The following is a 15,274-nucleotide window of genomic DNA, read 5'->3' on the forward strand; positions in this document are numbered from 1 at the left end:
GTCTACCCTTACTGACCATACGGAACCAGAGGGCGAACACCGCACGTACTGTCATTGGAGGTGCCAGGGGGGCCTCAACACCACCATCCTGCAGACGAGAGCCATGGGAAGGAACAGGGCGAAAATGCATGATCAGGGCGCCCACGCGGACACCCAATCTACTGGCTCCGATGACCCGCTGGCCTCCTCCAACGTGGAGTTTATACCACCGACAGGCAAGTGCACACAAGACGCAAAATTAGACCTCATCCTGGCTGAAATCAAGGCGTCTAGGGAGGCGCTCGAGACGCGTATGGACAGCATGGCAACTGGCTTGTCACTCCTGCGGGCGGACCACAACAAACTAGCCGAAAAGGTATTGGAGCACAAGATTGCTCTGAACGACCTGATACCGCAGCAGACGGAACACTCTACGAAGCTCGAGCAGATAGAGAAACAGGTTAAACTGCTTTGGGACAAGATGGACGATGCGGAAGGGCGGGCGGGCCGCAATAACGTGCGAATCTTAGGAATTCCGGAGCGCAGTGGGGGGAGGAACCCCACGCAATTTGTCGAGGACTGGCTAAAGAAGGTTGTGGGACCTCAAGATCTAACCCCATTGTATAGCGTGGAGAGGGCGCACAGAATGCCAGCGAAACCGCCCAAGACCGTTAATAGCACGACTTCTGCATTACAAGGACAGAGACTCGGTATTGAGAGCAGCACGAGAAAAGGCACCGCTGAGGTATGAAGATAAAACCGTTTCCATTTACCCTGACTTTACCCCGGCGGTACAGAGTGCCAGATCGACATTCCTAGGGGTGAAGCGGAAACTACATAGGAGACTGAAATATGCACTCCTGTTCCCGGCCCATCTCAAAATACTGCATGGCAATAAATCATATTTCTTTGACACACCCGAGGAGGCAGCGGAGTGGATGGAAGTGTCCTTGTCACCGCTGAACACGCAGGACCCATTTGCAGATAACCAGAGTGGAGGGCCTTCACGCCAAAGGATGCAACGAGGTGACACGAGTGGGAAAAGCGCAAAGGGATCATCGGCCAGCGGTGGATCAACATCAGCCCGAGCTAGAGGAACGCCGGAAATCGCCCGGCTGACGGAGGCTGCCCTGGCTGCTCACGATGCAGATGACGTTTTGGCCGTATGCGGCGACTCAGTCACGCACACAGAAGTGTCGGGCTCTGCCACCAGCCTACAACTCTTCCCTAAAATCACTGCGCAGGTGGCGCACGACCTTTGATTGCAACAATGGCAGCCTTGGTTGGTAAAGTATGAGAATTGCAAGGGAGCATGGGTGGGCTACCGGGGGAAGGGGATGCACTAGCGCAGGGCACGCTGTGGTGACACCAACAGATCCATAGCGGGCGTCGGTGGGATCCACCCCCCCACAGCATAGACATGTTCAGGTTTCACTATCACCCACGTTGGGTGATGAAGTTCGGACCTCAGGATTTTTCACTTGGGGACCTTGAAGTTGAGGGGTTACAGGTATTGACGGCACTTGGAACACTATCTACTACATGCACACTGTTTCTAGTACGTGGCCTACTGACAACACCAGATACAAACCATAATGGGGACTCTTAATACTTACAAAGTATGCACCTGGAACGTACGGGGCATGGGGTCCGTACACAAACGACATAGGCTTTTGGCACAACTAAATAGGAGGAAAGTCATGGTGGCATGCCTTCAGGAAACTCACCTAAACAACGCTGAGTGCATGAAGCTAAACAAAAAATCGAAGGGCCAGTTAGTCGCTACTTCATATTCAGTGTTCTCGAGAGGGGCGGCCATTTGGCTGAGGAACTCTGTCCCCTTTAGACTGGTGGAAAAGAAGGTGGACACAGAGGGCAGATATGTGTTCATCCGTGGACTGTTGGATGGCTCCCATGTGGTGATTGGCAGTATTTACGTGCCGAACTCTGGCCAATCGAATTTCTTAGCTAACATTAATAGAGTACTAGCGGACTGGGCGGACTATCAGTGGCTTATTGGTGGGGATTTTAATGCTGTGCTAGATGTGTCACTAGATAGGTCCCACCCTCCACTACACGCCACTGAGAGCAAGAGACAGGCGGACGCGCTTGCGCACTGGGCGGAGGGTTGGGATTTGGCTGACGCCTGGAGATGTACGCACCCGCTTAATAAAGAATACACATTTTACTCTCCACCCCATGGCCTTCACACCAGAATAGACCGAGTGTTCAGCACTAACTCTTTACTGGGGGCGGTGACACACGCAGAGCACATGGGTAAGACCCTCTCTGACCATAACCCGGTTGAGATCACAATACAATGGGGTAGGATCCCAACACCTATACCGACCTGGTGCCTTAACACGGAATTACTAGAGGACACGGTTTTTAAGGCAGCACTTATGGAAGCCATAACAACCTACTTCACCACAAACAATGACACTGCCAGTTCCCGACAGGTGGAATGGGACGCCTTCAAGGTGTACATCCGGGGAGAGGCAATGAGCACACGGGTGGGCATGCGACACACTGTGATGGAGAGACTCCGAGACGTTGAGGGGCGACTGGCCATGCTCGAAAGCGAAGCTGCAGGCACGAATCTGCCCTTCACGCCACTGCAGGATGCGCACATTCAGCATGCCGAACTATTAGAGGAATTGCGGGTTCTTGACTACAGAGCATACACTAGCAAACAACACGCGCAGGCTGAGAGACCAGGTCCTTTGCTAGCCCGTATAGTACGGGATGACCCAATACACTTGCCCATCCTAGAGATCACTGATCAGGGGGGAACACTAGTCACGACACAAATAGGTATTAACGGTGCCTTCAGGGACTATTATGAGACGCTATATGGCCCGCACCGGCAGCTGTCAGAAGCGGCACTTGAGACATTCATGACGGGGCTAGACTTACCACAACTCACGGCCTGTCAGAAGACAGACCTGGCGCGACCCCTCACAATCGCGGAAATACGCCAGGCCATTCAGGCACTACCTCGAAATAAAAACCCCGGGACGGACGGCCTCCTGGCTGAGTTCTATGGAACCTACGCCGACCTGCTCGCCCCGCGTCTTCACGCGGTGTACCTAGAGGCGTTGAAATCACAAGACTTACCGCGCTCCTCCTTACAGGCATTGATAGTATCACTTCCGAAGCCGGGTAGGGACATCGCACAACTGGCTAATTACAGACCCCTGTCTCTGCTGAACACAGATTATAACATTCTAAGTAAAGTTCTCGCTGTAAGGCTGGCCCAGTATATCCCGCACCTAATACACCCTGATCAATGCGGCTTCGTCCCTGGCAGAAGCACGGCTATGAACCTGCAAAGGCTCAGCCAACTCATGCTACACGACCGGACGTAGCTCGGGACGGAGGGATGCATTTCTCTAGACCTTAAATAGGCATTTGACTCCCTGAGGTGGGACATTATGTTAGCGGCGCTTGCACGATTTGGAATACCCCCGGAATACATTGCCTGGGTACAACTGCTATATACCTGCCCGACAGCCCGGGTCCGCACGAACAGATGTATCTCGCCACAGTTGGAAATAGCTAGGGGTACTAGGCAGGGATGCCCACTATCCCCGCTCCTGTTTATACTAGCGTTAGAACCACTGCTATGTAGGCTCCGCGAATTGGCACAACACCGGGGCATACAAACGGCCGGGTATCGGCGTATGCGGATGATATCATCATATATCTGAGAGACCTGGGGGGCGGGCTTGACCCAATACCCGAGATCTTTGAGGACTTTCGGGCACTATCGGGCCTAGCTATCAGTGAACCTAAGTCCTATGGGTACTACTTCAGCGACACAGGAGTGACTGCCCGGCTGCCTTTCCCACCACACGCCTTCCAAATAGCGGAAACTACTTTCAAATACCTGGGGATACAAATATATAGGGAAGCGAGGGATATGATTGACGGTAACCTGGGAAGGGCGATCGCGAGGCTGAAATCGCAGATAAAGTTCTAGACTACTTTGCTGCTGTCAGTGGCGGGCAGAGTGACCATCTCTAAAATGGTGGTACCCCCGCCTTGTATATTATTGCACGGGCTTGCCCTTCGCGATCCCCATATCCTTATTCAAGCTACTGAACACCCTACTTACGGAACTAATATGGGGGCCGGGTAGGAGACGCATTGGCTTGGCTAAGCTGCAACTTCCTGCAGCGGCAGGTGGCATGGGAGTCCCGGACTTCCAGGTGTACTGCTACGCCTGCCAACTGCAATGGCTAGCCTACTGGCTAGTGAGACGCAACCTCCATGAAATAGGTATAACAGAGGCGGAGTGGGAGAGAGGGACTGTCCACACATTGTTATTGCCAAGGGCAGAGGTCCCCGGATGGGCACCACCCCTACTCCGGCTTGCGATTGGCTACTGGACGAGGGCGGTGAAGTACACGGCCCCCGATTCCCATTACGCCCCCACGATACCACTGCTGGGGATTCCGACGGGAACAGGCCCACTGTCAACCCACACACTGAAGGTGTGGCATGATGCGGGGGTGTCACAGGTGGGGGACCTCTTCGCAGATGGCAGACTTATGTCCTTTGAGGACTTCCGCACCGCACACCGCACCCCGGGGGGGCTGTTCCTCCTACACGCCGGGTTGCGACGCTATGTAACTAAGACTTGGTCTCCGCATGGAGTAGAACCCCCCGCAAACCCCTGCCCACAATGCAATACCTCATGGGATCGGGTAGCCACCTAACGAAATGGATAACAAGTAGTATACGAGTAGGAAGGACGACAACACTGCAACCACTGCGAGACAAGTGGGAGGGAGATTTGGGCAGAGCACTTAAAGACAAGGAATGGGAACGGGTTCTCAGATTCCCCAAGACAGTGTCCAGGAACCCGAAATTTAAGTTTATTCAATTAATGTTACTGCACAGGGCATACCTCACCCCTTACCGATTACATGTGATGTTCCCCAACACCCCCACTACATGCCCGATGTGGCGCGGATAATGCACGCCTTCTACACATGCTATGGAGATGCCAGAAACTGGACTACTACTGGAAGATGGTCCAAGACGCATTATATAAACTGGCTCCTTCCAGACCATACAGCTCCTTGGAATATACCATGTTGGGACTGGGACCTGTAGAGCGGAAAAAGAGCGTAACTGCGCGTTTTACAGACCTAGCCCTGTTGCTCGCCAAGCGTACCATCACAATGCGATGGAAATCGGCCAGGCCACCAAACCCAGAGATGTGGCAGTCAGAGGTAATACGCTGGGGGAAGGCAGAGGGTATGACACTGCAGCGCGAAGAGCGTAGGGGACTCAGGAAGACCCCAATATCCCTAGACTGGAACACTATGGTGGAGGCCTTTACTGCGGGTAATGACACTCCATCCACCCCATCGACTACAAATGGTTAGGCGCAGGAGAGGTATGACTGGAATACATAGACTCACCCCCGACCCCACTGCTATTGCAGCACTGCAGTTAGACAATACCTCCGGGTGTAACATGAGAAGAACGGTTGTGTAATGCATTGTTTATAGTCCTGCCTTGGTTTATAGGAAAATGGACACTGTGTACTAGAAACGCTCGTCTGAGCCAAGTACTGTATATAATTGATGTATCCACATTAGTGCCGGGGATGGGAGGGAATGGGTGGGGGGAGTTGAGAGAAATGTAATGGATATGTATAAAATTGAAAATGTTTGACAACTGGCTTATTACTGCTAACTTGTAAGAACCGTGAGATGTATGCTGAATACCGATATTGGAACTGCTGTAACTGTTCTTACCTACTTGCTAATAAAACAAAATTTTCAAAAAATAGGTTTGCGGCAGGTTTCCCCAATATATTACTTCCAAAATCATACATCCTGAATCCATAGTAGTAATGGCGCCCAAATCTGCAACCCCCTATTCCGCTTAACCCTCCCTTTGTTTCTATAGATTGCGACCTCCAAGCTACAGGTCGCAAGCAGCCGAGTTCTCCATTCAAAAAATGAGGGAGGGAGCGGATCTATCCAGGCTGATGCGACACTCAGCCTAAATACAGCCATGGCTACAAAGATCAGTCCTTGTATTTCGGGTGGTCGGGTGGTACTGGTTAAACCCAACAGCACCTCTTCATTAGTAATGTCAACCCTATATTGGGCAATGTGAGATAGAAAATCAGAGACTGCCGCTAGTACTTTAATCAGAACAGGGCACGAGGCGAACATATGAGTTATATCCGCTGCAGGTGATGCACATCGTGGACAGGTTGTCCCTTTCCCGGTCCCCCATTCAGCTATTTTTCCAGGTGTGTAATAAAGTGAAAAGAACGTTTTAAAAAATTGTGCCTGGAGTTTCATAGACATTAAACACGTCAGTGACATATCATAAGCATCCCGGGACACCTGAGGTGAAATCCCCAACCTAGTATGCCATACCATCCCGTGCTTATCCATATCGTCGGGTAATAATATATTTAATTCTTCATATATCTCCCCGATTCTCGGAGTTTTAGCTAATCTGAGTTTATCGATAATTTGACTAGGTTGGAATTTGATACGACCGCCTGCTTTTTTTAATAGAAAGTCCCACACCTGGAGAAATTTTAAAAAGTCCCTATTCGACAAATCAAACTCTACTTTCAATACGTCAAATGTTTTAAGTCCATTAATAGAAAAAAAAAAAACAAGATGTGTAATTCCTGCGTCCACCCACCGCTTTGTACATACATCATGGAATATATTCGGAAGGTCCGTATTCTGTGACATGGGGGTAGAACAGGAATAGCGACCTAAACCAACTAATTTTTTAACATTGACTCAAACTTTAAAAACGCTAGAAATAGTCTTGAATTTCACTTTTTTAATGTAATCATCATTGATGTGGCGCCACAGACAGCCAGCACTTCCGTCTCCCAAAATAAGTTCTTGTAGAGTAGGTACCCTACACCCCACCAAGTTAGCCATTAACAAATTAGAGCTGTATTTTAAAACTGTAGCCCAATGATACAGTTTAAAATTGGGTAGTGACCACCCCCTCTATCTCTGGGTAAGGTAATCCATCTAAGTGCCCGGCGTGGTCTGTTGTATGCCCCAACAAAACCTAAAAACATAGGGGCATATTACCAACGATTAGCGATATTTATCGCTAACGATGCTTAGCAACACATTTTTTATCGCAGAGATGACTTGCTATTAGCAAGGTTTATCTCAGAAGTGATAAAAATCCTCGCGCTAACTGCCAAATGAGAGATTATCACTGGAAAACCAACGATAATCTCTCGAAGTTTGGCGTTAGCTTGATAATAGGGGCTCACAAACTTAGCCATGATATCCACCTTCCATAGGATATCATGGCTAAGTCAGGCAAATATCAGGTGTAAAAAAAGCAGTGCTAACCGCGGCTAGCGCTGCTTTTTTTATCACTAACAGGGTTAGCGAAATCCTTGATAATAGGAGAAATGTCGCTTAACAACATTTCTCCTATTATTTTTCTCTGGAACGCCCCCTTTGCATCTCATTAGAGATGCAAGGGGAAGCGTAGAGAAAAAGGGTGCTAACATGCGAATTTGCGTGTTAGCACCCTGTTGCTGATAGGGAGATAATTTTATCTCCACTTTCTTGGCTTTTAAAGCCAAAAAAGCGGAGATAAATCCCTTGATAATATGCCCCACAGTATCTATGTTTTTACAGATCAATGGAGGGAAGTCTAAGCAAATAGCTCGAAAAAAATATAGATACATTAGATCTACCCCCAATGGATAAATGCTAATTATGTATCCGAAGTAGTTCATGTTTGGTGCGGTGCATAAGGGGATTGATGTTGTCTTCTACTATATTTTCTATCTTTGCACTAATGCTAACCCCTAAATACATCGCCCTAGCATATATCCTAGAATCGTTCATCACTATTTTATCGTTCAAAACGATCTGGGTTTTACTAGAATTCAATTTATATCCAGATACACACCCAAAATCATAAGCCTCTTTTTCAATCTGTGTTATAGCATTATTAGGATCCTCTGTAACAATGGCTATATCGTCTGCGTAAGCCATACATTTAGTTTCCAAATCTCGGATTTTAATTGGGGGGATTAAGGCATTTGTTTCCCATCTTTGTAAAAATGCATCGATATAGATGGCGAACAGGAGGGGGAACAGGGACACCCCTGTCTAGTACCCCTGGTAATGGCAAAGCTTTCCGAAAGAGCCCCATTGATCAGAACACGGGCGTTCGGTTTAACATGCAGCCGCTTAATTGCGGTTATATATATTTCGCCAATCCCACATTTGGTCATGGCTGGCCACAGGTATTTCCAGGAGACCCTATCAAACGCTTTCTCTGCGTCCAGCAGTATAAGCGCCATAGGGTCTCCTGTCACACCCGTGTAATCAAAGAGGGATATAGCTCTTTGAATGTGATCAATTGTAGAACGTCCGGGGACGAACTCATGCTGTCGTTCCAAAACTATTTTGTGAATAATAGGGGCCAACCGTGCTGCTAATATTTTAGAATAAATTTTCAAATCCCCAATAATCAAAGTAATTTGGCGATAAGAGCCATTTCTTTAGGATCTTTATGTATTTTAGGAAAAATGATTATTTTGGCCGAAGACCAGGACCTAGGCGGATCCCCCCCCTGAAAGATATGTTGAAAGAGTGATGTTAAAGTGAGATTAAGTTGTGGGGCGAATTTGATGTAAAATTCAGTGGGAATCCCATCCATGCCTGCTGCTTTTCCCTTGGCCAGGCCCTTAATTGCTAGTAATATTTCCTCCCAAGTAATTGGCCCATCCAAGAATTCCTGGTCTTCTGTTCCCAAATGCTATGGGGTAAATAAATCTAGATACACTTTCGGATCACCAATTTCATTATTGTCTGCCTGATATAAATCCCTGTAAATCCTCTCAAACGATAATCTTATTTCCGCAGGTTCGGATCTTAGCCCCAACTCTGGATCCCTGATTTCTTTTATAACTGCAAATGACGTTTCTTCGCGAGTTCTCACGGCTAATTGGTGTCCCACTTTTTCATTAAGCTCATAAGATTTCTCCCTATTGATGCTTGCTTTAGCAACTGCCCTCTTGACTAAGATCTCAGAGATGTAGTTTTTAGCAATTGCCACCTTGTTCATCTCATTGTTAGTCGGCCTTCCTTCATTTACTGCCTTAATTAATTCCTCTTCTGCTCTACGTAAGTCAAGTTCCAGTAGTGCCATTTTTTATTTTTCTACTTTATGAATTTAAATGAAAATTGCATGGTTTCACCCCTAATACAGGCATTCAGGGCATCCCATACCATATCAATAGTGGTCGATCCTATATTATCTTCCAGACAGGCCGGGATTCAAGTACTCACTTGTTGACAATATGCATCGTTAAGTAATAATGCTCTTTCAAATGTCCAAGTTTTTACATTTGTTCTCTCAAAGATATTCTTGAGGGTAAGCACTAGCGGATTATGGTCAGAAAGAATTCTGGGTAATCTGTCAATTTGAAATGTTGATTTCAAGGAGTTAGACAAGATCATGTAGTCTAATCTAACATGTCTGGAGTGTGGATGTGAATAATAAGTATAGCCAGGGTCCACTGGAAACTGTGTTGACCAACCATCTATCAACCCGTGGAGCATGCACAAATCTTTTAAGGCTTGAAAAACTTTTCGCTTTCGACCCTGGAATTTAAAACTTTGGTCTGTGCACCACTCATTGGGCAAATGAATATTTAAGTCTCCACATATGATCATCGGAAGAGGCCAGTGCACTAATTCATTAGAGACCTTGATCAATGCATCTGGGTCATCGCAGGTATTACCATATACTGTCTCCAAAATTAGAGAGTCTCCCAGGGACCAGAAAGGACTGGGTAACAAGAACTATGTCAAAAAAATTTCCTTTCTGTGTATTAATCTTTCAGTTGGTGACCATAAGGCCTACACACTTAAATCAATTATTATCACTTTTTGATTATAATTTTTGGTTACCAATAGTACGCCACACATGAATGTCATTCTTTTTAACTCTCAAAGTTTTATTTTTTATAAAAGGTTTTTATGAAAAGAAAGAGAAACATATTACATCGGTAAACCTTGTGGATACACCTACAATTATAAAAAGTGTGCTCTGTTACACTCTTAACCACTTTCTAACAAATCCAAATTACGGTATCTAATGCAGAGTCACACCACAGTTAAAATCTTTATGTAATCAAATTAAATACATGATACAAACAATTTATACATAATAAAAAGTCCCATTGTCGACGCGTTTCGGTGCGTAGAAGTACATTTGTGGCACCTTCCTCAGGACAGACGAAATATTAAAACCAATGATTTAAACTTCTTTCTAAAAAAGACAAAAATGAATATAATCAGTACTTTATTTCTATAGAGAGTTTATTAGACTAACTGTGGGCTAATCTAGTGGTGTTCACTATTGGTATATTGAATGCCCTTACTTGAAGTATAGGGTTTACGGTCCTTGTATTAACTTTTCAGGACTTCTTCGCTTTTCGTTTGGCGTTCGCATAAACTCGCTCACACCGTAAAATTTTTCTTTCAATGGCTTTCTATGGAGGGAAAGCATGGAATTATACACCATACTGGAACAAGGTATTGGCTAGTTTATCCCTATCTCGTATATTACTTACTCATAGGGTTTTAGATGACCCCTTAGAAAGGATGTCTTATCAAAGCAGAAGCTTTTTTCCAAATAGGGTCCGTATGTATTCTGTAATTTTACTGCACCTATGAAGAGTGCACAGTTACTTGAGGGGTTTTTTATCATCATTTACAGATGCTTATTATGCATGGGATCAATCACACCTATACATACCGATAGCTTTTGTCACTATTGCCGGCACCCAGGCTGTTCTTGCTCGCACCCACTCACATAGTGTCTTTATACCTGTGCTCAAGTGACATAGACTTATATTAGAGTTCAATGTCTTGTTTCTTCCATTTATACCCTGACACAGGATGTGGTGTACATACCTAGTTGGGGTGAAGATTTCTTTAATCGCCCGAGATGCAGCTGTTAGTTTTCTTTGGCCGCTACTGGTTTAACCGTTTGGTGGAGATTTGTTTTCAATTCAATCTTATCCAACCTGAACAGTAAATACAGCATATTTTAGTAGGGTACTGAATAAGTCGATTTATGTTGCTTTATCTCACTTGCATGATTGCACTATATCGCAGCAACCGATACAGGTCGCTACTGCTGGGGCTTTTACCAAGTCTAGGGCTCCTTTACATGGTACTCGTTTTTATCAAAGTTAAATGCTATATTAGCACTATTTGCCCACAACCGCTTACTACCGCTTACTAATGGTCATACATTAGTCTAGGATCAGCGATCTACGTCACAGGGGCAGAGGTTCACACTCCTTGTTCAAACCCCACCGCTGCCTGACTCCCAGGGACAGAGTGCTCACCTTCTAATTACGGGCATTCGGCGGACCTTCTTCCGACCGCTTCCTGCTTCCGGCTGCTTCTGATGGCATCGGTCAGAGGCGCCGGCCTTATATACCTATTCCTATGTTTAATTGGTCCCAATTATTCAATTATGGGGCATATCCGGCGCCATATTTGTAGTTTTCGCGACTATTTACATGATTGGAAACTACCGAACTCTCGGTTATTTATTCATCCGCATTTTATGGTTCGTTAACGGGACCCAAAATAAGGCATTCGTTTTCCTTAATTTGTATAAATCACAGAGTTAGTAATACTCTCAAAGTGTGGCTCGCGCTTACTACTTATTGTGTACTAACATCGCGGCACCCGTGTGTCAGCGCCATTTTAGTAGTTTCTAGTGATTATTCTTTATGAACTACGGGGCTGCGTGTTCGAGCCCCCTATTATCCTGAAATTTATTGCTATTATTCACTTCTTTACTTTTGCGTGCTAACTTCGCACTCGATGTTTATATTTATTTTCGGAGTTTAGCACGGGCCCTTGCCCTTGTATTGAGGCTGTTTTCTAAAGTAAGCATCGTCCTCTAGGGACTCCATGGTTACCGGTTCTAGTTGTGAGCTCGCTATGTTTCCCCAATCACCCTTTCACCCTTTTCAAGATTGAATTGAAAACAAATCTCCACCAAACAGTTAAACCAGTAGCGGCCAAAGAAAACTAACAGCTGCATCTCGGGCGATTAAAGAAATCTTCACCCCAACTAGGTATGTACACCACATCCTGTGTCAGGGTATAAATGGAAGAAACAAGACATTGAACTCTAATATAAGTCTATGTCACTTGAGCACAGGTATAAAGACACTATGTGAGTGGGTGCGAGCAAGAACAGCCTGGGTGCCGGCAATAGTGACAAAAGCTATCGGTATGTATAGGTGTGATTGATCCCATGCATAATAAGCATCTGTAAATGATGATAAAAAAACCCTCAAGTAACTGTGCACTCTTCATAGGTGCAGTAAAATTACAGAATACATACGGACCCTATTTGGAAAAAAGCTTCTGCTTTGATAAGACATCCTTTCTAAGGGGTCATCTAAAACCCTATGAGTAAGTAATATACGAGATAGGGATAAACTAGCCAATACCTTGTTCCAGTATGGTGTATAATTCCATGCTTTCCCTCCATAGAAAGCCATTGAAAGAAAAATTTTACGGTGTGAGCGAGTTTATGCGAACGCCAAACGAAAAGCGAAGAAGTCCTGAAAAGTTAATACAAGGACCGTAAACCCTATACTTCAAGTAAGGGCATTCAATATACCAATAGTGAACACCACTAGATTAGCCCACAGTTAGTCTAATAAACTCTCTATAGAAATAAAGTACTGATTATATTCATTTTTGTCTTTTTTAGAAAGAAGTTTAAATCATTGGTTTTAATATTTCGTCTGTCCTGAGGAAGGTGCCACAAATGTACTTCTACGCACCGAAACGCGTCGACAATGGGACTTTTTATTATGTATAAATTGTTTGTATCATGTATTTAATTTGATTACATAAAGATTTTAACTGTGGTGTGACTCTGCATTAGATACCGTAATTTGGATTTGTTAGAAAGTGGTTAAGAGTGTAACAGAGCACACTTTTTATAATTGTAGGTGTATCCACAAGGTTTACCGATGTAATATGTTTCTCTTTCTTTTCATAAAAACCTTTTATAAAAAATCAAACTTTGAGAGTTAAAAAGAATGACATTCATGTGTGGCGTACTATTGGTAACCAAAAATTATAATCAAAAAGTGATAATAATTGATTTAAGTGTGTAGGCCTTATGGTCACCAACTGAAAGATTAATACACAGAAAGGAATTTTTTTTGACATATTACCATATACTGTACATATTGTCAGCTTACCTTCCCCATTGTTAAGGTGGCATTCTACTATTGCAAAGCGTTCCAGCGTATCTGCTATGGCCCGTGGAAACTGTAACCCCCCTTTCGCTAAAATGTCAACCCCCCTGGTTCGTGTCCCCTGTGTAGTAGCTACTATAAGTTGATATCCTAAAGTTTTGAGTAGATATTGCTGTGCACCCTCGATATGTGTCTCCTGAAGGCAGACAACATCTGCTCCAGAATTTTTCAGACTTTCCGACACTTTCTGTCTCTTCTTTAGATCGTTTAGGCCACATATGTTCATAGATAATATATTGATCTTAGCCATATCGAATTATCAAGACCTTCCCCAGGAGCAGTCTTATTTTCTTTGTCTTTCTATCCTTGCGATCTCCATACCTATTATGTTGCTCTAATATCAATGCCGAGCCCTGTTCTCCCCCCCTGTCTAATTCACACCATCCCCCCCTTCCTCTCCCACCCCTTCTGAGCTCCGCCACCCCCCACCCCCATCCCATCCATTGAGGCACCCTAGATCCCAGGGTACCCAGGTGCGGATGACCGTGCAATCCGTCCTCCCCTCCCCCCTAGCTTCCCGGCCCGATGCACCTGATATGCATGATTCAAGTTATTTACATGATTTTACTTTTCCTACCACTCACCCCCCGCTTTATTTAAATAGTGCGGGGTTTTTTTGTGTGTTTTTTTTGTTTTTTTGTGGATTGCAGTGTTTAATAACCTTCTCGCCCCCTTTTCTCTACCCTTAGTTATTACAATGTAATCAGTAAATCGGAGTTACAGGTTCATATTCCAATTTAGTTCATTTTCCTTCAGTCTTTTATGCCAGTTTCCCAGAATTACTGGTCTCAGACACAGTTATTTCTTTCAAGTAGTCTTGAGCTTGGATTTCACTGTTAAAGCTTTTCGTTGTGCCCTTATATATTATCTTCAATCTCGCCGGATTTTGGAGGAAGACTGTTGCTCCAATTTTTTCAAACGGTGTAAATAATTGTCGCATCCGCCATCTTCTCTCTACCGTGGAATGCGCAAAGTCCGGTCTGACGAAAATTTTTAACCCGTTATATTCCCTCGGTTTTGTTGGTCTGGCAAGATCGTAGGTTAGTTCTCGCAGAAGGAAATTCCCAAAGTTAATTAACATGGCCCTGGGATATTGCTGGTGTTTCTTTGGATGCTTAGGTAACATCATAGGGAATCGGTGTATCCGCTGTATTTCCCTCTTCATGTCCCAGGGCACGAGTTCCGGAAAAGCAGATTTCAGGAGTTTGATCATAGATCCTTTTGGATCGCTCCCCTCAAAGCCTTCGGGGATACCAAGGAACCTCAGGTTATTCCTTCTTAATCTGTTTTCCTGTTCCTCCACTTTAAGCATAAGGTCTCTTATGATCCCATCGTGCTCCGTCTCGATTCTTTGCAATTCTGTAACATCTGTTTCCAGACTTTCTGTGCGCAATTCGACTGAGGCCATTCTATCAGCAATCTCTTTACACGTGTTTCCCACTTTATTGATAGCACCCTGTAATTTTTCAATAGCAGCATGATTTCTTTGGCTATCTTTTTTTTACGTCATTATGAAAGTTCTTGATAGAGCTCAAAACTTCACTCAGTGAGGGTTCATCAGGGTTTGTAACGCTTTTTGTCTTTAACCTTCCCTCCTCGATCTCTTCTTGGCTTAGATGTTGATATATAGTTTCTGCCCCATTTTTCTGAAGTGGGCTTTTCCGTTTAGAGCCTGTCCTTTCTTTGACATAATCGGTATGGTTGCCGGGATCTGTAGTCTCCTCATTCGTACAATTACTTTGCTTTTGACGCTTCGGCCTTTTTTTACCCAATTTTTTCCTCAAGTTCGTGCCTTGACCTTTTTTATCCGATTTTCTAGAGTCGAGGGAGCCTAAGTCTTCCGGAGTAGCATCGTCACGTGCAAGAGTACTCGGTTCACTTGTATCTGTTATTCAACTAGGCTCGCTGGACTTGCTTGAGATCGACATCCCTGTTTCGTATATGTCCGAA

The sequence above is a fragment of the Lissotriton helveticus genome, chromosome 5_1 (assembly GCF_964261635.1).
Source record: "Lissotriton helveticus chromosome 5_1, aLisHel1.1, whole genome shotgun sequence".
NCBI classification, from domain to species: domain Eukaryota; kingdom Metazoa; phylum Chordata; class Amphibia; order Caudata; family Salamandridae; genus Lissotriton; species Lissotriton helveticus.